General features: G+C 46.8%; 2 long non-coding RNA genes across 2 annotated transcripts in view; one reads left to right on the top strand and one right to left on the bottom strand.

Annotated features, from left to right (window-relative positions):
• Positions 1-605: 605 nt before the first annotated feature.
• Positions 606-15,877, bottom strand: LOC145539693 (uncharacterized). The gene is made up of 2 exons (XR_014077910.1): positions 15,709-15,877; positions 606-1,507 (listed from the first exon to the last, which is right to left on the bottom strand). It is a non-coding gene; the product is annotated as an uncharacterized LOC145539693 (long non-coding RNA).
• A 72-nt stretch (positions 15,878-15,949) lies between these two features.
• LOC145539690 (uncharacterized) overlaps positions 15,950-21,879 on the top strand; it is a 39,811-nt gene continuing 33,881 nt past the window's right edge. The window contains exon 1 of the long non-coding RNA XR_014077908.1: positions 15,950-16,102. This is a non-coding gene — a long non-coding RNA (uncharacterized LOC145539690). The remainder of the gene's footprint in view (positions 16,103-21,879) is intronic.

Raw genomic sequence — 21,879 nt, 5'->3', positions numbered from 1 at the left:
CTCTGGGGCTTGTAGAGATCTGTGGGGGAGGGCAAGATGAAAGCCCTGACCGGTGGCTGCTTGGTGGAACTAGCACTTTCACCCTCAGGCAACTTTCTATAATATGAGCCTTCAAATTTCTTTGAATTCCATCAATACAGAAACCTCTTGCATAAAAAAGCTTATTCTCTGTTACCATACATGGGACCACTTGTGGAGGCACGGAAGGGCTACTGATTTGCTTTAAGCCTGAAGATAACTTTGAAAAACATCGAAATAATGATCAAATATATCCACTCATCAGAGGCAGTTTGGAAGATACTAAAGAGAGAAGAAATATAATCCTCATTCCTATTACATAGTGTTAACTACCATTTTGGTATCTTCCATCTTTGACTTTTCCTGTGTGTGTTTTTGCTTTTTCACACAGCTGGGGCTATACAATTATATACATTCGTATTGTGATTTTATGTTTTTCACTGAAAGACACAAACATATTCCCATGTAATTACAAAATTTTCCTAAATACCACAAGTAGTGACTGAGAACATGAAGTAGGTTAATTTAGTCAAATTATTGGTTAATTAGTCCCTTTTAAGCATTGACTGTAATAAATAATAGTGCAGTGACCATCTTTGGGTAGTTTATTTTTTTCAAATCTGGAATTAATTATTTACAGTCCTCAGAGTGTAACAGCTACTTCAAACAGTGTGAATACACTTTCAGGTTCTTGATCGCCCATGTAAAAGGCCAACCTGAGGATTCCACTGTCCATGTGCCCAGAAGGAGCAGCATAAGTCCTCTTGTCCACTTGTTCTAAACCAGCCAATTGGCCTAAATCTGACCATGAGGAGCTCTGTGAGTCCCTTCTTGGCTGGCCTTTCCCTGCCGCCGCCCCCCCCCATCTCTTGTCCAGAGCTGTGGGGAGCTGTGGTCTTCAGAGGCCTTGAAAAGCATTCCAGGCTGGGGTGCTTTGCTGGCCCTGGGCAATTCCATGAAAGCCCTTGCTCCCAAGCATCCTGTCCCACCCATGGAAAGGCTAGTGATGGCAAAACACGTGAGCAGACTCCAACCCCAACATGGCCCACAGAAACACAATGACTAACCCATGCGCCTTCCTGTCTCCTCAGAGTTCAGGCTGGGGGTCCTAGGTTCAAATAACTGTGTCTGACTCACTCTTTCCCATTCCCCAAAGGCAACTGCAATTGAAAAACACTGAAAGCACCTCCCACCCGGCCCAAACAGAAGCCCATCCCCAGGGCTGGCTCATTCTAGGGTGCAGGCAGGGCTGGTGAAAACAACAAGAGCCAGGCCAAGGTGGGCACACACGGTTACCCCAGCCCAGAGGCTCCTCCTCAGCCCTGGATACTCTTCCTTCAACCTGACTCAACCCTCCTCCATCCACACCAGCTGTGTGTTGTCCACTCTTGGCTTGGATTTTCCTTTGTATGTGGACATTAGATGAAAGGTTGGTCTGGGAGTCTCTTTCACCCTGATGGTGGGGTCAGGAGCCTGAGGTTACCAGAACCTGGAGAAGGGGTAAGAAAAGTGAAATTTACGAATAGAAGGTGTAGTTTTCAGGAGATAAGAAGGTTCCAAACCAAACGCATAACTTCACAAACATGCACGTGGACCTGAGAGTGCCCCAACATTTGTGATGCTGAGGAGCAGGTAGCAGGCGGGTCCTCTTAACCTCATGGGAACACCCCACCTGCTATCAGGAGCTCTGTCTGCACTTCTAAGTCCAGAATTGGAGGTTCTCCCTCAACCAAGGCCTCCACTCTGGAGCACAGGCAGCAGATACTCGGATGTCTCCAGGGACATGGAGCCCAGAGCCTAACAAAACACCTTGTTGAACTGGGGGTCCATTTGTTTGTTTCATTTATTTTAAATCTTTTTAGGAATAAGGGAAGACATCAATCATTAAATGCACTCTCCTCCATGGAAGACAATCACCTCTCTCTCAGAGAGTTTACCCACTGGTCTGTGTCACACCCAAAGGGGCCAGCAGAGTGAGACAAGAACTTTCTTCACACAGAAGGAACCCAACTCTTATAGACTTCCCCTGTCTCCACTTTTCAGAGTAAACCTTCCCATTCTGCCAATAGTTTCCACGTGACCTGGTTCCTACTTGCTTATCTTCCTTAGGACAAGCCCCACCAATCAATTTTCCTTCTTAGAATATGGTCTGTAGAACTGATCACTTCTTCAGATGAGCCCATGCACATAGAGCCATTGGGACCAGTGTTCTGGACTCCTTGTGTCTCCAGACTCCATCTGATGCATTGAGCAGCCCACCATGGTCTTTGACTCAATGCACAGCCAATAAACACACCATCCCCCTCACCCTAACCCCCATACACCCATGCCTTTAACATAAACATCTAGCCAACCGAATCAAGATAAGACCCTTCTCTCCATGACAGGATATTTGGCTTCTCTCAATTGAAATTTCTCTTGAGAAACCTATATGCAGGTCAGGAAGCAACAATTAGAACTGGACATGGAACAACAGACTGGTTCCAAATAGGAAAAGGAGTATGTTAAGGCTGCATATTGTCACCTTGCTTATTTAACTTATATGCAGAGTATATAATGAGAAATGCTGGGGTGGAAGAAGCACAAGCTGGAATCAAGATTGCCAGGAGAAATATCAATAACCTCAGATATGCAGATGACACCACCCTTATGGAAGAAAGTTAAGAAGAACTAAAGAGCCTCTTGACGAAAGTGAAAGAGGAGAGTGAAAAAGTTGGCTTAAAGATCAACATTCAGAAAACTAAGATCATGGCATCTGGTCCCATTACTTCATGGGAAAGAGATGGGGAAACAGTGGAAACAGTGGCAGACTTTATTTTTCTGGGCTCCAAAATCACTGCAGATGGTGATTGCAGCCATGAAATTAAAAGACGCTTACTCCTTGGGAGGAAAGTTATGACCAACCTAGACAGCACATTAAAAAGCAGAGACATTACTTTGTCAACAAAGGTCCGTCTAGTCAAGGCTATGGTTTTTTCAGTGGTCATGTATGGATGTGAGAGTTGGACGGTGAAGAAAGCTGAGCGCTGAAGAATTGATGCTTTTGAACTGTGGTGTTGGAGAAGACTCTTGGGAGTTCCTTGGACTACAAGGAGATCCACCCAGTCCATCCTAAAGGAGATCAGTCCTGGTTGTTCATTGGAAGGACTGATGTTGAAGCTGAAACTCCAATACGTTGGTCACCTGATGCAAAGAGCTGACTCATTGGAAAAGGCCCTGATGCTGGGAAATATTGAGGGCAGGAGGAGAGGGGGACGACAGAGGATGAGATGGTTGGATGGCATCACCGACTCAATGGACATGAATTTGGGTGAACTCTGGGAGTTGGTGATGGACAGGGAGGCCTAGTGTGCTGCAGTTCATGGGGTCACAAAGACTCGGACATGACTGAGCGACTGAACTGAACTGAACTATTATATTTGAGGCTGGTTATCTTGGACTGGTTTCTGAGAGTGCTCTAAGGTGTAGTTCCCAGAGCTCTTGGGAGATAGAGGTGGCCTGAAAACAAGGAGGTGAAAGCAACTCCCCAAAGTTTCTAAGGTTGGGTTTGGGACAGTGAGAACAAGAACAAATCACACACTGTACAACTGTGACTTCATCAGACATGAAGCATCAGTATTGATGCAGCACAATTCTCTATTTAGCAGGGACACATTCCACGTTTTATAGCAAGCTGAAAGAAATGCAAGAAGATAAATTCAAATAAAGACCTTCTCCTCCGAAACCCTAAAAGCTTTTCACACAGAGTGACATTGGGGACTTTGGCTGCATGCTTGAACTTCCCCTCGCTCACTTTGCTTTCTCAGAACTCCATCTTTGCAAAGCCACTAGGCCTGCATCTGGTGCTGATTAAGAGCGCCTAGACCGTGTGGTTTTCTCTTCCTCCTAACTAGGGGGTTGGAGACACACATTTACCAAGTTTTTTTTCCAGGTAGCAAACTCCTGCTAGGCATCCTATGTACCTGATCCCACGTAATCCTCACCACAATACCGTGAAATCCATTCTCATCTCCACCTCATGTATGGGAAATCTGAGGGTTATACAGGTTAAATCATTTGCCCTTGTTGACAAAGCTGGTAACGACAGAGTTTGGATTGGAGCGTGGAGCTGTTGATTCAAAAGCTCATGCTTTGTCTACTGCTTCAGACTCTAGACCAGCACCACCCAATAGAAACAGAATCTGAGCCACAGATAGGAGCCAAATATGTAATTTTATATGTGCTCATAGCCACATTAAAAAAGGGAAAACCAGGTGACGTTAATTCCAGTAATATGTTTTTTTAACTCAACGGTTCCAAAATATTAGTATTTCAACATGCAATTATTTTATTTATGTTTATTGAGGAACTATAATATGCCAGTCATTTTACATTATTTTCACTTGTGGGTTGAATTGTGTCCTTCAGACATTTAAGTTGAAGTCCTCACCCCTATTACCTCAGAATGTGACCTTACCTGGCTATGGAGTCATTACCAATGTAATTAGTTAATATGAGGTCACTAAGGTGGGCTCCTATATATTGGTGTCCTTATACAAAAGGTGCCTGGAAAATTCCATGGATGGAGGAGTCTGGTGGGCTAAAGTCCACGGGGTCGCAAAGAGTCGGACATGACTGAGCGACTTCACTTTCACTTTCACACACACAGGGAAAATGCCACTTGAAAATGAAGGCAAAATTTGGAGTTTGTCTTTGCTAAGCCCATAAACGTCAAAGATTGACAGCCAGCCACCAGAAGGCAGAGGAAAGGTGTGGAACAGACACTCCCTCAGAGGCCCCAGAAAGCTTCTGACGCCTCAGTTTGGAGCTTCTAGCCTCCATACATCAAGCCTCAGGCTTCCCTCGACAGAACTGTGAGACAGTAGATTTCTGTTGTTCGAGCTCCCCAGTTTGTGGTCCTCTGTTAAGGGCAGCCCCAGCAAACTAATATAGTAGGTCAGTTAATATGAATACCAGTCCTGTGAAGGTGACGGTATCATGCCCATTTAATGGAAGAAAAAAACAAGGTTCAAAGAAATGACTTACCCAAAGTTACTCACGAGTATGGTTTGAACCCAAATTCATCTCAAGCCCACTACCTCCCATGACTTTCAGTGGATATTTCCTCTCAGGCTTTGTGCAAGGGTTCAACTTAGGTAAGGAACAGATCATTCATTCACTCATTCATTCATGACTACACTCACTTCTCTGAAGTCCATTCTCCTCCAGGTTCTTTTGACAGGAAGGCTGACCCACTGGAAACAGGGGCTGTGGATCACGCTTTTCAGAAACCCAACTCCTGGACAACCGTGTTCCTTGGGTCCCCCTGAGGTTGCTCAGTAGACTCCCAGCAGTGGACAAAATGTTTATCCAGCTCAGGCCTCCCCCAGATGAAGCTATACTCCTGCCTCGGGGCCCGCCCTGGACAGAAGTCCCCTTCTGACAACAGAAATGCCCTTGACATAGGTGAACAAATGCCCCATTTGTGGTTCATGAGTTTCACTGAGAAACCCATGCTTGTAAGTCCCATTACAAGCATGCACGTCTTTTCACCTCCTCTACAAAATGAAATGGAAAGTAAGCCTGAATCTCTAAAGAATTTTTATTGGCCCTGCTTGTCATTTACTTTGGCTCCATAAATCAAAGAGACTTTAGGCTCAAAAATACAGGCAGCCCCTTAGTAATATTCAATCAGGATGTGCTGTGGCACAGTATATTGTACTTACTGGGTCAAACAAACATCTTTTCATCTCTCTGTGATTCTGTTTATTGCATAGGGGCTTTTCTTCTAGTTAACTTCACTCTTCTGATGGAATATTAAGGTGGCCAGGGTAGTTCTTAAGCAACGTAATGATCGTTCTTTTCAGTGTTTCCTTCCTTCGCTTGACCTAGACTCCAGAGGAATTTTTCTAGGGCCATAAGATAAAACCAGATACCCTCTGCCTCTTCTACTTATCACTGCAAGAAAGCATAGGACATAGCAGAAGTTCCACCCCTCATCCAGCCTGTTCATAGCAGGTTCACAATGACACAATGACAATAGTGAAACCCTCCTGGTGATTTATCCCTGAAAGGATATTCCTGTTGATGCTGTTCCTTTCTACTTTTAGTTTTGCTAAGAAATTGCAAAAATAGAACTTGATGATTGTATGGTATTATTTGTTACAGAGGTGTATAAGGAAAAAAAATGTGATCTAAGCCAATTTTTTGCAGTTTTAAGTTTTAAAAGGAGACATGGAATCACACCACGTAGACTGTTTTTCAGTGGCTTTTTTCCCCACTAAACAATACACAAAGGGGTCTTCTAAATCAGTAGAGATCAACTGAACACTTTATTCCTTTTAATTCCTCCTATGTCTTTCCATATTTTGTTTAACCACACTCCTGTTGGTAATACTTACGTTATCCACAGTTTTTGAATCTTAAAAAATAATCTAGCTACTAACAATTGTGTGTTTTGTGCAAGTATTTTCATAGGATAACAAATTTTGAAATAATATTTTTGAGTAGAAGAAATTCCTGCATCAAGTATGGGGCGGTACCATTCACTTTCCAGTCAAGGTAATTCTTCTTTGTTTTCCCCATTACATTGTAAGAGAGTTTGTTTTTCCCACCGGCTTACACCTTGGATGTTAAGTATCATTTATATTTCTGCTGACCTGAAGGGTAAAAGTTGTATCTCATTATTTTAATTTTCACCTACTTAATTACTAGAAAGAGTGAGCATTTTATCATATGTTTATCAATCTTTCCTCTTTGTCTATGATATGTCACCTTTTCTGTCTGGATGATCTGTTCATTGGTGTGAGTGGGATGTCAAAATCCCCTACTATTATTGTGTTACTGTTGATTTCCCCTTTTTTGGCTATTAGCCTTTGCCTTATGTATTGAGGTGCTCCTATGTTGATAAATATTTATAATTATTGTATCTTTTTATTGGATTGAGTCCTTGATTATTATGCAGTGTCTTTCCTTATCTCTTATAATAGTTTTTATTTTAAAGTATATTTTATCTGATGTGAGTATTGCTACTCCAGCTTTCTTTTAATTTTCATTAGCATGGAACATTTTTTCCCATCCCCTCACTTTCACTTTGTGTGTGTCCTTAGGTCTGAAGTGGGGTATGTCACTTTTTCTATTGGATTGTTTTAAGCTTTGTGGTTCAATTAGTCAGTATTTTGTTTTCAAAATAATGTTTCTGCTTCCATGCCTTGCTTATAAAAGCTCATTCTTTCTCAGGATTAGAAAATTCTTTGTGCCAGTCAATGTTCTTGATTCCAAGCAATAGAAACCGGTGTTATTTAACTTAGGCAGAAAAGAGATTTAATAGAAGGATACTGGATAGTTTAGTGAAAAGGGGGAGTGTTTGGAAACAGGCTTTGTAAAAAGGTCAGATTAGGGAGAGGCTGGAGAACCAAGAACACAGAGGAATGATATCCTCAGGACAGTGGGTGCCACTGGTGCTCTTGTCCCTGGATGCTTGCTGTCAAGAGGCTGTTCTCTTGATTCTGCTGCCATCCCAACTTCACTACCACCTCCATCAGCCCCAGTGCCGTGAGCTCCACTGCTACCAACACCTCTCCCCACCATCTCCATCACCACCATCATTAAATTCTGAACCGTCCTCTGATTGTTTGCAGTACTGATTACAGTTTTAAGATCCTTAAGCAACAAGCTTTAGCTGTCAGGAGTTAGGGAGAATAGTCTGATATTTGGGTTCATTTGAGGAGGATTAGTATCTTTAAAACACGAAGTCTTCCCATCTAAGGAACATGTGTTGTGTGCTGTACTGAGTCGCTTCAGTTGTGTCCAACTCTTTGCGACCCTATGAACTGCAGCCCACCAGGCTCCTCTGTCCATGAGATTCTCCAGGCAAGAATACTGGAGTAGGTTGCCATGCCCTCTTCCAGGGGATCTTCTTGACCCAGGGATGGAACCCATGTCTCTTATATTTCCTGCATTGGCAAGTGGGTTCTTTACCACTAGAGCCACATGTGAAGCTCTCTAAGAAACATAGTATGTGTTAAAAATCTCCCATGTTGCCAACAATTGTTAATGAAATGCCAGTCTGATTCTTATTCATTTATAGGTGATTCTGTTTTCTCTCTCAATGGTTATGAATTTCTCTTTATCTTTCGTGTTTTAAAATATTATATGATATTTTTTTTGCTCATCCTAGTAGAATGTATGGGTGATTTCAATTAGAGTTCCTTCTTCATGTCTTTCTGCTGTGTGTTCTGGCTGATTTCCTTGACTCTACATTTTGGTTCATTTTGAGGGCATGGAATGGTAGATCATATTTTATGTGTCTAAGAAGATATTCTTTCCTGAATTTCTGAGAGTACCAATTGGAGTTTTTAAAATTTCTTTGTTCGTTGAATTATCTGTGTGTCCAAAGGAGTCTATTTGACTGTCCGTCTCCACGTCACACATGTTGGCTTGCTCTATCTGCCTGGTGTATCCCCGTTTGAAACAAGTTGGTTCTTCAAGAAGATGGGTACAAAGGCCTCTTTCTTCTGGAGGCTTCTTCTCTAATTGAACTGGCTGCATGGGGGCTCCGGGTACCCGGGCTGGGCTGGCAGCCTCTCTTAGCATATAATGGAGAGAAAATCTTCAGGGTGAAGCCATGTCTAGTAAATGAGTTTGGTGGTGTTGACACCAGAAAGCAGGAATTTCCTCTCGGTTCACCTGCCTCTCCTCCAGCCCCTCCAGCTGACCAGGGGTGTGCCTAGCTGCAGAGGCAAGACCCCCTTTCCTGTATCCATTTGTTCAGAAGGAGCTGACGAATGGCTTCCTCTGAGTTCCTACTTTCTGCTGGTGAATTTCCATTCCCTTCTCTGACCTGTTCCAGTAATAACATTTCACACTTGTCTGACACCTTTTCTCCTCTGAGCTCCAAGCACTTTACAAGCAAACAGTTACTATTATTGCCCTCTGAATTCTGATGGAAAAGCTGAGAGTTACCAGATCAAAGCTGCCCTGTGTGATTAGGGGTGAGGGTGAAGTTCTCAGACACCTAAGACGGTCCCCGGCCCCGGCAGAACCAAAGAGAGCTCCCCAGCCCCCAAGGGGAGGGGGCCCAGGCTTTAAAGAGGTCCTCAAGAAGAGATGGCCCAGGGGAGGGTTGTCAGCACCGGCTTCCACAAGACATCCTCAGAGCCCTCTTATTTCAGTGTAAAGCTGACGGTCCATTTGTCCCTTTCTAGTGAAAGCAGGGACTTCCCCGATGGCTCAGCTGTAATGAATCTGCCTGCCGATGCAGGAGACACAGGCGACCCGGGTTCAATTCCTAGGTTGGGAAGATCCCCTGGAAAAGGAAATGGCAACCCACTCCAGTATTCTTGCCTGGAAAATCCCATGGACAGAGGAGCCTGGTGGGCTACAGTCCATGGGGTCGCAAAAGGGTCGGACACGACTTAGCGACTAAACAACAATGGTAAAAGCAGAAGAGAATGAGGCTCTTGGAACCCTTCCCTGAAAGGTAAGATGGATCAATGGTTGATCAGTGTTTTGGGAGGGGATGAGAAGACTCATGGAATCTTCAGAGTGTCATCAGCTTGTCTTGAGGAAGGAGGAGGGACTCTGTGTTGTGCAGCCCCAGGCAGGGGAATAAGGTTCAACTGATACAGGCTACATGCGGCAGAGTTTCACCATTTGGAGGCCTTACTGATGCAGTGAGCTATCCAAAGGGGAGTGAATGCCTGTCCCTGGTGAAGTCCCGATGGAAGCTGATCTAGCTGTCAATGGGGATGTGCATCACCTTATGGGGCTTGGGCAGGAGGACATGTAAGCCCTCTTCCAACCCAGACACATGCATAATAAGGTGTGACACTCATGCCGTCTCCTCCAGGTGGTTGAGGCCTTGGGGCTGAGACCCTGAAACTCTGGGGTGAGTCACACTTTGCAGGATGTACAAAGCTCTTCAGTCCCCTCCTTCTCCTTCTTTCAGTCAACAAGCCTTGATCTGGGGTCCACATTTCACCCGTTCTGTAGGAGGAGACTTTGCCCTGTGGAAGTTGACTGTCTAGCTAGAAGAAACACCCATAACTATGAAATTTGCAGCTGCCAAAAAAGGGTCTGTTGACTGAAGTGTCTGCTAAGTTGGTGTGGGGAGTCAGCACTCAAGATATGCTGAATTCAGCTGCCTTTAGTCTGGTGTCTGGAGTCTGGCCCTCAGTGACTTAGGAATGTATCAATTTCAGGGAGGATTCATGGAATCATGAGGATCGAGGGGACACTTAGCCAGGCAGCAGCTGAAAACAAGCCATCTCTACCCCATGGAGCACAGAAGGAGACAGGCAGCTCTGTGTATGTGTGTGTGTGATTGCATTAAGCAAACAGGTACACTGCTGAGCGTGTCTGTATGTGTTACAGCTCAGTTAAAGCCTTCACAACTCAGAGAGCACCTTAGAATTCCATTTTTACAGGTGAAAGATTAGATGTTCAGTAACGGGCCCAGGGTCTCAGCACTAGCTGGGAGCAGAGCTGGGATGTACACCCAGTTGTCCTCGGCTCTGCTGTTCTCTCTGCTCTGTGACGCTGCCTGCCTTGAAGTTAAGTGCCACAAATGGGCTCCCACAGACCTTGTCTGACAGGCCTGGAGTCTTTTTTGGCTGGCAGGGCCCTCCCAGGCCCCAGATACTCTTTCCCAAGGGCTGGCTGCCCTGCGAGTCTCCGGCAGCTTCTCTGGGGTCCAGCCCCGAGCCTCACAGACGCTGTGGAGAGCTCCGGGCCGAGGCCCAAGCACAGCAGGGCAGCCCTTGTCCAGTCCTGTGGTTTGTGATCCAGCCATTCAGAACTGGCTCTGAGTAGGCACTTATCATTCTTCCACGACCACCCAGTCAGCCCCACGCTGCCTAGAAGCGAAGCCTTGAGCTACCCAAGCCAGCGGCTGCTCAGCTCCGAGTCCTGCTGCTCCCGCCCTCTGTCTGCCACCCCCATGGCAGCTGGCCCGGCCTGCCTAGCTGAGGGGGATACTGGAGCCCAGAAACAGCAGGGCTGGGCATCCCCCATGAGCCACAAAGGGAGATTCACAAATCAAAGGGGCCCGGGGGGAACAAAGCTGTCACAACAGCCCATCACGGAGCCGGATCTCAAAATAACACTGGGCCAGTGGCCTGCCAGCTGCGAGTCCCCTCTGGGGCTCCTGGCTGCAGGGAAAAACATATCATTGGCCAGCTGGCTGCTCCCGACCAGACCTGGGAGATGCAGGTGTCTGCAGGGTGGCTGCAAATGTCATGCCATGCCATGGTGCTGGAAGGTGTCAGCTATGGTGGGAGCACTACAGGGGCAGGAGGGAAGATGGAAGAAACACCTTGGCCATGGGCTCTGCCTGACATGAGGACATGGTCTGGCTTCTTCCATGCCCTCAACCTGTTCCCAGACCTGCAATAATGACAGGCTGGCACAGTCTTCGAGGTCATCCTCTAACCTACCTGCACCTCTCCATTGCTGGCCCACTTCTTCCTTAGGTGACTAAGGCATGTCAGGATGCTAAAATGAGCTACAGTTCCTCAGCTATCACCCGGGGGTAGCTTGGAGGCCTAGAGATTGCACCCAAGTCTTGTAATTTCCTCGCTGTGCACTTTCCCTGCCTTCTTCTCTTCAAGCTTTGAGCCATCACATGGATAGGGTACATGAGAAACACTCACAGATGTCATCATTTCCCTTTCTGGCAAGTTTCAGAATTTTCCTGAACACAGCCCTCTCAATTAACCCACCATCCTGAAACCTTGTTCCTTCCTCCCAGCATCCTTACCTTCTGTACTGAAACAATGACTTGTGCATCAGTAAATATGAAAGGGGCTAGACGACAAAACACCAGGTTTTCATCCTGTTTTTGTCACTAACTCCTTTCTCCTTCTGAGCCTCACTTCTCCCATCCTTAAAATGAGGAGTTGATGAGATGGTCTTAGAGAGACTATCTGTTCTGAAATGTCTGGGGTTTGGAAGATGAACTGTAGTAGACTATTAATTAGGAAGATATGTTTAAACTTGGGGAAGGAGGCAACAAAGTATTCCATTTAAGGAAAGATAAGAAACATAAACACCTTTCCTTTGTGAATTTCTTTGCTGTGTCTTTTCTGATGCTTTTCCCTAAACCTGCAGCCTGGGGTTACAGCACTATCAGAACTGAATTTGGTCACCTTCAGACCAGTAGCTGCTGACAGAAGAGGATACCGGGGCACTGTTTTTTTTTGTTTTTTTTTTAAGATACAACTTAATTAATTAATTTTTGGTTGTTGTGAGGGCTTTTCTCTAGTTGCAGCAAGCAAGAGCTCGTCTCTAATTGTGGTGTGCAGTCTTCTCATTGCAGTGGTTTCTCTTGTTGTGGAGCATAGGCTCTAGGGTGCGCAGGCTGGGGAGATGCAGTACATGGGCTCAGTAGTTGCGGCTTCCGAGCTCTAGAGCACAGGCTCAATAGTTGTGATGCATGGGCTTAGCTGCTCCATGGTATGTGGAATCTTCCTGGATCAGGGATCGAACTTGAGTCACCTGCATTGGCAGGCAGATTCTTTACCACTGAGCCACCGGGGAAGCCCAGGGCACTGATTTGAGGTTTCCCTCACCACCATACCCTGGAGAAATGACACAGCCTGCCTTGACTTTCTTCACCTTCAGCCAGAGCCACCTGCCCCCAGCCCAGAGGAGAGCAGCTGTCGTGTCCCTTTCAGAACTGGCGTGTCCTTTCCATCTTTGTGCAGCCCCTCACCACACTGCTGACAGCTGAAATTCATATAATATAGAATTAGCTATTTTAAAGTGTACAGTTCAGTGTTGTCTTGTGTATTCACAGTGCTTGGCAGTCATCAGCTCATTCTAGCTGCAGAATTTTTCATTATCCCATAAAACACGCCATACTGACTAAATAATCACTTTCCATTCTGCTCTCCCCCCTACTCTGGTTTCTGTCTTTATGGATTTGCCTATTCTGGATATATCTTATAAACTGAAATACACATTATGTGATCTTTTGTGTCTGGATTCTTCCACTTAGCTAAATGTTTATGAGACTTATCCAAGTTGTGACATGGATCACTACTGCTTTTCTTTTTTATGGCCGAATACTATTCTAAATAAACCACATTTTGCTTATTCATTCATCCACTGATGGACTTTTCAGTTGCTTCCATATTTTGACTTTTATGAATAATGCAGCTACATTCATGTATAAGATTTTGTATGGACAGATGTTTTCATTTCTCTTGGGTATATGCTTAAGAGTAGAATGGCTAAGTCATATGGTAATTCTCTGTTTAACTTTTTGAGGAACTGCCAGACTATTCTCTAAAGCAGCTGTACCATTTTACATTCCCATCAGCAGTAAATGAGAGTTTTAATGTCTCCATATCCTTGCCAAGCTCATTATTATCTGACTTTTTGATTATAGCCATGCTAGTGGGTATGAAGTGATATCCCATTATGGTTTTGATTTGCGTTTCCCTAATAACCAACAATGTCCATCATTTTTCATGTGCTTACTGGCCATTTGTTGATATCTTCCTTGGAGAAGTATCTACTTAGGTCCCTTGGCCATTTTTAAATTGTCTGTCTTTTTATTATTGAGTTGTAAGTGTTTTTTATGTATTCTGGATATTAGACCTTTATCAGATATAAGATTTGTGAAAAATTTCTCATTTCATAGGATGTCTTTTCACTTTCTTGATAATATTCTTTGATACACAAAAGTTTTAAATTTTTATGAAGTCTAATTTATTTAATTTTTCTTTTGTTGCTCATACTTTTGGTGTCATATCTAAGAATCCTTTGATTAACTCAAGATCGTGAAGAATTACCTCTAAGTTTTCTTCTAAGATTTTAATAGTTTTAGCTCTTATACTTAGGTCAATGATAGATTTTGAGTTAATTTTTTGTATATGTTGTGAGGTAAGGGTCCAAATCCATTCTTTGCATGTAGATGTCAAGTTGACCTACTTGAATAGGTGTTTGGCTGAGTAAAGGAGATTTTAAACTAATTTTTCTGCCTAAGTCCTTATGCATTTCCCTATTTGAGTAAGCAGAAGTGTTCACGTAGAATTGCATGTAAGCCAGTTCACATTTTTCAAGTTCAAGGTTGTCATAAGGATTAAATAAGATAATGTATGTAATACTTACGTAGCAGAGTTGATTGGTACCTAATGCTGGCACTGAAGCCCAGTGTGAGGGGGACATAAATTATTAGACTCATTAGCAGGAAAAACAAGTAAGGAATCCTTCCCTACAGGGGAGCTTGGCTTGCTTGTACCGTGTTGCCTTTGTTTCTTTATGAGACAATGTTGCTCCAAAGTCCTGTGCCTTATTTCCACTCCCATTCACTGTGTATGTTGGGGATGCTTCCCCTGTTTCTGGGTCATTGGATGGATGAGGCCAGCCCACAAAGATATCCCTTGCCCTGGGAAGTCAAGGCTGCCACCCTGGAGCTTTCCCCAGAGACCACAGTGCCTAGTGTCTGACTGTGGTCCCAGCCCTGGTTCTCACCCAGTTAGTGGGGGGCTTGCTCTCAGATGTCACCACCGCATCTCTGGCTGTTCATCAGCACAAAGAGAGTGCCGTTCTGAGAATGTAATTTTCTTAAGTGTCCACATCCCAGGGATAGGGTGCTGGGTCTCCCCTGAGCTGTGGGACTTAGGAACTAATTATCTTCGGTGGCCACCCTTGGTGGTGATGTCCACCATCTTAGATTCCACTGCCTTACCCGGTCACCTCTAATTATTATCATTGTTTCTCTACCACCCACGTATGTCATTGTCTAGGATTAAACATTCTCACTTTCTCCATAATTTTTCCCTTATGCCTGTCTCAGTCAATCATGCTGGAATCACAGCACAGGACATCCCAGACCCCTGTTTTCTCCCTACTCCTGGGCTCCCTCCTGCCTTCCTCTCTTCCTCTCCTGCTTAGACTCTGCAAAGCATCGCTGCCACCTCTCTCTTGCAGGTAGGTCACATCTCCTGCGTCAGTCTTCTTGGATTCAGTCCCCCCAGGCAACACCCCAGCCATGGACTGAGCCAAACACTCCTTTCTCAGAACTGGCACCGGGGCAGTTTAATGCTGCTGGAGAAAGTCAGCCCCCCATCATGTGCCCACCAGAGCCATAGGAATTCTACTCCCCATAGTGGCCACTTTCAAACTTCTCCTTCCCTCTCTGTAGGAGACCCTCCTGCCCCCTCCACCACCACCTTCCTTGTTGCCCCAAAGGAAGCTTGTCCTCCCGTTCCTCTCCCTGTATCCTGTACACCTCCTTGTGCCAGCTTTTGGGGCTCTGCCCTTTGAGGGCCCATTTTTGCTCCCATGACTCTCTTTGGTTACCATTTCTTTGCTAGTTTCTGCCTCACTCTTCCTTCTCACAAAGAAAAGAGACCCGATTGTCCCTATCAACCCTCAATCACTGCTTTGACTCTCTCCCTATTTGACTAAACTTCTTGTCCCTTCCCAGCCTCTGCCTATGCCATTCCTCTCTCCCTGGCACCCGCCCATCCCCCGAGTGCCTCTGCTGTGTGAGGGTGGGGGCTGTAGTCCTACGAGCTGAGTGACTGCCTTAACTGTTGAACCCAACCTGGAACTACCGTTTAGTCTTTAACTTCTGTGATTTCTCTACAACACTGGAGTTAGGTGATCATTTCCTCTTTGGTTTCCATGGCAACACTTCCTTCCTGGGGCTCCCCACCCTCCTGGTGGGCTCCTTATCCAGTTCCTTTGTAGGCTCCCTACCTGCCTGCTGGTGACTTAGATGTTTGGTCTCCGGCTCTGTCCTTGCTCATCTTCTCTCCCTGCACCTCTCTCCTCCCTGGGCCACCTGGTCCACTGTGAGGTCTCCTGTGGTCCTGAAGGTCTGGAGGAGATGTCTGTTTCCTCCCACATGTGGGTTGTGGCCTGCTCTGCATGGTGGCTGGACAGGGACATTCTGATGGCTCTACCAAGAATGCCGTGAAGATTCTGGCTTCTAAGTTCTGAGCAGAGGACTCCCTGGAGAACCAAGTTCTGACCAGAACCCAGATCTTCAACCCTCACTACTGTGTGGCCAATGGGGCAGTGGCATGGGCATCACTGAAGTGCTGGTCAAACACTTAGGGTCTGAGCCCCACCTCAGGGTCCAGAATAAAATGTGAGTGTTGACAAGCCCCTGGAAATTTACATGCACAGCAGAGAATGAGGGGCTGCTATGGGCCCATTGATTTGCTTGGGGTCTCAGCTGCATGTCTGCTAAAACGGGGCTGAGCAGGAAGAGTCTCAGGGAACTCAATCTCTTAAAATGCTTTTGCTTCAAAATGGAGGCCAGGTTTCCAAGTCAAATCTGATGGAAGGCATCGTATATATTTTTTTGTATTGGAATGGGGGCTTATACTCAGCAAACAAAAGAGATTCTTGTTTGAAAACAACTCTTGCCCCAAGCCTTGTGGGCTACCAGAGAAAATCAAATTAAAGAAGAAAAAGCAGGCACAGTGTAGACATTTGACTGTGCCTGAGGCAGGAGGATCTCAGAGTTGAACTGTTCCCATCCAGGGTTTGGGGCTGGCCTGGGTCTGATAACACTCTGGGGGAAAGATATTCAGAAAATTTCCTTTGAGGGGCTGGATGCATCTTTTGAATTTCGGCCAAGTGCAGAGCCCTCTAAGGTGCTGTGGCCTCCCCCAGCCCACCCTCACTCTGCCTGTCAAGGCTGACACTCAGACCCTTTGCTCACCCGATATGGACCCTTGGAACTTGAACATGAGGGTATTCGGTGGCTGGATATGACCATAATCAACCCTGGCTTTTGAGCCAGTTCCTGAGGCCAAAAACAATAAGTCCTCTTGCTCCAAGTTAGCAAAGCGGTTTGGGTTTAGCTGGTAACTCACCCCCTCGCCAGCCCTGCCTCTATAACCAGCACCCCTGGGCCCGGGCAGACAAGGTCAAGACTGTCTGAAGGAAACAAGAGCCCCACTGTGGGGCCAGCATGCTCTGGTCCCACGCTCCCAGTGAAGGTGATAGGATGGAGAGGAGCGGGGCGTGGGACAGCCCCAGGCACTTATGGTTTCGGGCACAGCAGAAAAGCCGTAAGGAGAAAGCTCCCAGCAGCCTCCTGGAATGGATCGGGGTCTGGGCTCCAGAACAGTCCTGCAGCCACAGCCCAAGGCCTTAGCTGTGTCTAGCTACCACCTTGTTACCAGTGAGTGCTGCTCCTAGGCCAGTGGCATCCTTCTCTGTCCCTACCGGGCACCTATAAGTCACCATTTATCCCTTATCCTAGCTGTCACTCGCAAGAAGCCTCACTATCCCTCTAGGTTCCTCTGGCATCTTCAGAGCACCCTGGCCCGCCAACTCCTGTCTATATATGAGGCTCTGTCATAACTGCATCTCAGCCTCCATTGTAGGACTCCCAGGGAGTTTTGTAGGCTCTGAGACCTGCTGCAGTTCCGCCTTAAAGAGAGGGCTTCTCTGCTGCTCAGCTGTGAGAGATGTGGTTAGCTGATGGCTACTGGTTGCTTCCTAACCTAATCACCCTCTCTCTGGGGCAGCCTCCATCAACAACTGAGCAAGGCGAGGTACCAGGGCAAAGCTCTTTCCCCAAGCAATGGGATTTCCTCTAATGGTTCTGCTCTGGAGCTCTGTGGGTCTGGCAGAGATTTGATTACGTCTACATCACAGCCTGACCTCTCTTTGTCCAAATTAGGTGGTACCTGCCTGCCAATCTTTTACATTCTAACTCTCCCTTAAAGTCTGCTTCCCAGGCAACTCAACCGGGACAGCCTGGCAGGGCTAGGACCCATGTGTTTCCTGTATCTTGTCCCTTCTCAAAGAGGGTGATGGGGGAGAATGGATGGATTAAAAAAAAAGGATGGGTGAGTGGACAGATGTAAAGATGGATAAATGGATGGATAGATGGATGGATAAATGGACAGATGGATAGTTAGAGCTGTTCTAAATATTTTACTTAACTCAGAGCTTAATATTCATGAGGTTGAAGTTATTGTTGGCTTAATATCATAAAAGAGGACTGAGACACAGAATGGTTAAGGAACTTTCTTGGGGTCACCCAGTTCAGGGGTCAGGACATGGGACGGGTAGGTGGGGTTCCCTGCAGGCAGAGGCTGCTCTTCTGAGAGCTGTCTGTGTTTTTACCCCATCTGCCCTGCATTGTCCTGGAAGATTGTTTCAAAAGCCCAGGGAGCCTGACAGAGAACAGAAATGACATTTTGGTCTAGAGCATCTGTTTCCAATGACACATCCACACTGTGTGGACTGCAGCGAGGCCTCCCTTCTCACAAAGTCTGGCTTCAAAGTGCTGCTCCCTGGATATACATTTTGGGTCTGTGATATGCTTGAAGGCTCCACCTGCCAAGTTGTCCCAAGGAGGCTGCAGCTGAGTTCACTGTGACACAGTGTGTGGCTCGAGGCCTGGACCTCTGGGCACAGAGCAAGCCCAGCCCAGTGAGGTGCTGGTCCCGTCCTTGTGCTCCAGCTGCTGAGGTCCCTTCCTCAGGGCCACAGCATGCGCTTCAGCTTCACACATGAGCTGCTGTCATCCCTCCCATCTCATTGACTCCACAGCACCTCTGGAATCCCAGCTGTGGGAATAAGCTCAGAAATCAGGTGATTCTCCAAGGGTCTCCCAGAGGATAAGCAGGGCAGCAGCCAGGAGGAGTGTGGCTCAGCTTCCATGACACACTGGCAAGATGCTATCTGGGTTTTTATTGAGCTGCATCAGGAGCTGGATCATGAAGCAGATGCTGGCTTTTGCCCTGGATATGCCCTCTGGGTGGCTGAGCAGATTCCAGCCTGTAGTGCCAGGCCTTGATGGGCCCAGGACAGGAGACTCCCTGGAATCTCCAGAAGGAGGTCTGGTCCTGCTGGGTAGAGAGGCTCTTTGGTCATCTTGCTTCATTACAAGTGGTGACCAGCTATGACTGGCTCCATGCATGATGGTACAGCCCAGTCCCCAGAGGCCTGTAAGTCAACAGAGATTTGAGTGTTTGCATGCTGTTGGTGAGGCTTCCCAGGGGGCAGAAAGACTGAACCAGGCATCCTAGGAGGCCCCTCCTGATTTTATGTTCCATCCTTGGTGCCTAGTAGGACCTCTTCTTTCTGCCCTCCTGGGCAGGGGTTCTGGGGAAGCTCACCTTTGGTCATGCTCTGAGCCTCTGGCTTAGGCTTGAGCTGAGGCCTCTCAGTGTCTGCTGCCCCCTAGCCTGTGTGTTGACTAAGCCTGAGGGTCACAGTGGTCTTCCCTTGTCAGATAGTCTAGACTGTTGGGTCCTGCGGGACTGAGGTGGGAGCAGCAGGTGGCCCTGTCAGCTTGTTGTGGAACCAGGAGGTTCAGGCTGTTGCTCAGGCATAAGGAGCAGTGAGGCTCTCCAGAAATGCACAGTGGGACCACAGTCCTCCCAGTGGGTGGTGCCATTTGTTGTACAACAGTCACAGTGGGCAGAAATACAGCTTTGCAACCAAAAACATAGGCTTTGATGAGCAGGACCTGGACTAAAATTCACACTCAGACTCTCCAGCTGTATCACCAGTCCTCTGAGTCTTTCTCAGCACCCTCAGGTCCCAGCTGGGGAGCACATTTGCCTCCCACGGCTGTGTGTGAGCATCCTGTGCTTTGAGATAAGCCCTTTAGAAAAATGTCTGAGTCTTGCACATGGAGGTGTTGGGGAAGTCAGGGGATTATCACTGTTGTCATGGCACTGTGTGTGTGGTTCATCTCAGCCCTTACATTGAGGGTAATCTCAGTCCTTTCATGGAGGGTAAGACAGTAGGATACCCCTTTTCCAGATTGGGAAAGCTAAGGTAGACATGACTTGCTCAACATCTCACTGTAAGAGGCAGAACCAGGCAGTGAAATCTGATATATTTAACCCTGAAGTCTGGATTGTTATTTACCACCTTTTGTATTATTTCCAGGGTTTGGGATTTTTATATTTCTGACACTTGGGCTGCTTCCAGAATAGGAAAGAATCAATTGAGAGCTTGTGGGGTTGCTCAACAGTACAAGGGCCTCACAAAATTCCTCCCCAGAAGTGCAATATGGGGCTACAGTAGATCTCTGTAGCTTTCCTGCCCCAAGACAGCCTGTGCCTCTGGTCTTTGGCTGGAACCAGAAAGAATTCTGCCCTCCTCCTTACCTCCTATCCCGGATGGATCATGAAATCAAAGAGGACCTCACGCCTGGCCGGCTCTTATCTCTGTTGGTACCCCAGGATGCCCGGCTTTGCATTTTCTATTTTCAGAAGGCTTAGGTTAATCTGAGAGTCCTGCCAGAGACCACCCACCACCCTTAAACAAACAGCTCACCTTTCAGCCCAGAGCCGACCTTTCTGCCTAGGATGTTTGATAGGCCTGGTCTCACCGAATGTGGCTAATTAGCCCTAACATCTGTGGTGCTTTCACAGATGTCAGAGCTAGAAAGCCAGGCCTTTCTTCTGAAAGCCCTTACTCTGGCCAGTCTCCTTGCTCCGGGCAGAGAAGGCCAAAGCCAAGAAGGCATGTGGAGGTGATAAACACTAGACCCTTGGCTAAAGATTGTATGTGCAGAGCTAACAGTGCTCCAGACCACAGAGCCACACATGGGGACCCTGACTCTACTCTACTCCAAGATGCTCCTGGGGCAAGGATTTGGGTGATGGTCAGAAGGAGCTTGGAGAAGGCAATGGCAACCCACTCCAGTACTCTTGCCTGGAAAATCCCATGGACGGAGGAGCCTGGTAGGCTGCAGTCCATGGGGTCGCGAAGAGTCAAACACAACTGAGTGACTTCACTTTCACTTTTCACTTTCATGCTTTGGAGAAGGAAATGGCAACCCACTCCACTGTTCTTGCCTGGAGAATCCCGGGGACAGCACAGCCTGGCGGGCTGCCTTCTATGGGGTCGCACAGAGTCGGACACGACTGAAGTGACTTAGCAGCAGCAGCAGCAGGAGGAACTTAGAGTTCATTTGAAATTCTTCAGGAGCTTCTCCTGGTTATCATCTAAAGTGGAATTTACCACTCAGGCAAGGAATGGCATGTGTAGGGCATGCTGGACCCACCTGAAGTCACCTCCTTGTGCTTGTCACTCTGTTTTCTCATCTTTGTCTCTGTAGGGAGCCTGTTGTAAGAGCACTGAATTGAGAATGATCCCTGGGCTTATCTGGGGGAGTGGAGATAGATGCTGTGGGACAGAGTGAGAGGAAGCCACACTAGGAAGATGATGGATCAGTTCAGACATTAGGGTTCAGGTGGGAGAGCCAGGGGCCCCAGATGCCTGGAGTTCCACGAAGACCTTTTTCAGTTCAATATCCTACTTTACAACTTAGTTGCTTATAGTAATGATCTATTATTCTTCCTGGTCCTGTTCTGGGTTGACTGGGCTCATCTGGGTGGTTCTTGTTTAGGCTGTCTCGTGCTGTAACAGTCAGGTGATGGCTGTGCTGGAGGGTCTGAGGGCTCAGCTAGGCTGGACATCCAAGTCAGCTCACTGACATAGCTAGCTGTAGATGCAGGGCATGGGGTAGGAGCTCAGCCGAAATAGACAATACCGAAACACCTACTTGGGACTTCTCTGTGTGGCATGGAAGTGAGCAGCCAAGAGAGAATTCCAAAAAAATGTATTCCAATAGATCCAGATGGAGCTGCAAGGATTCTTTTGGCCCTGACTCAGAAGTCCTAGAATGTTACTTCTACCACGTGGTACACCTACTTGGGACTTCTCTGTGTGGCATGGAAGTGAGCAGCCAAGAGAGAATTCCAAAAAAATGTATTCCAATAGATCCAGATGGAGCTGCAAGGATTCTTTTGGCCCTGACTCAGAAGTCCTAGAATGTTACTTCTACCACGTGGTACAGGCCAGGCAAGTCACAGAGGCCAGCTCATTTTCAAGAAAGGGGATTAGACTTCTCTAGACATGAGGAGTAGCATGTGCTGATGG

This window comes from Giraffa tippelskirchi, chromosome 2 (genome assembly GCF_054371585.1).
Source record: "Giraffa tippelskirchi isolate mGirTip1 chromosome 2, T2T-mGirTip1v1.2.pri, whole genome shotgun sequence".
Lineage (NCBI taxonomy): Eukaryota > Metazoa > Chordata > Mammalia > Artiodactyla > Giraffidae > Giraffa > Giraffa tippelskirchi.
Note: the sequence above shows the minus strand (reverse complement) of the source record. Positions and strands in the feature narration are given on the sequence as shown.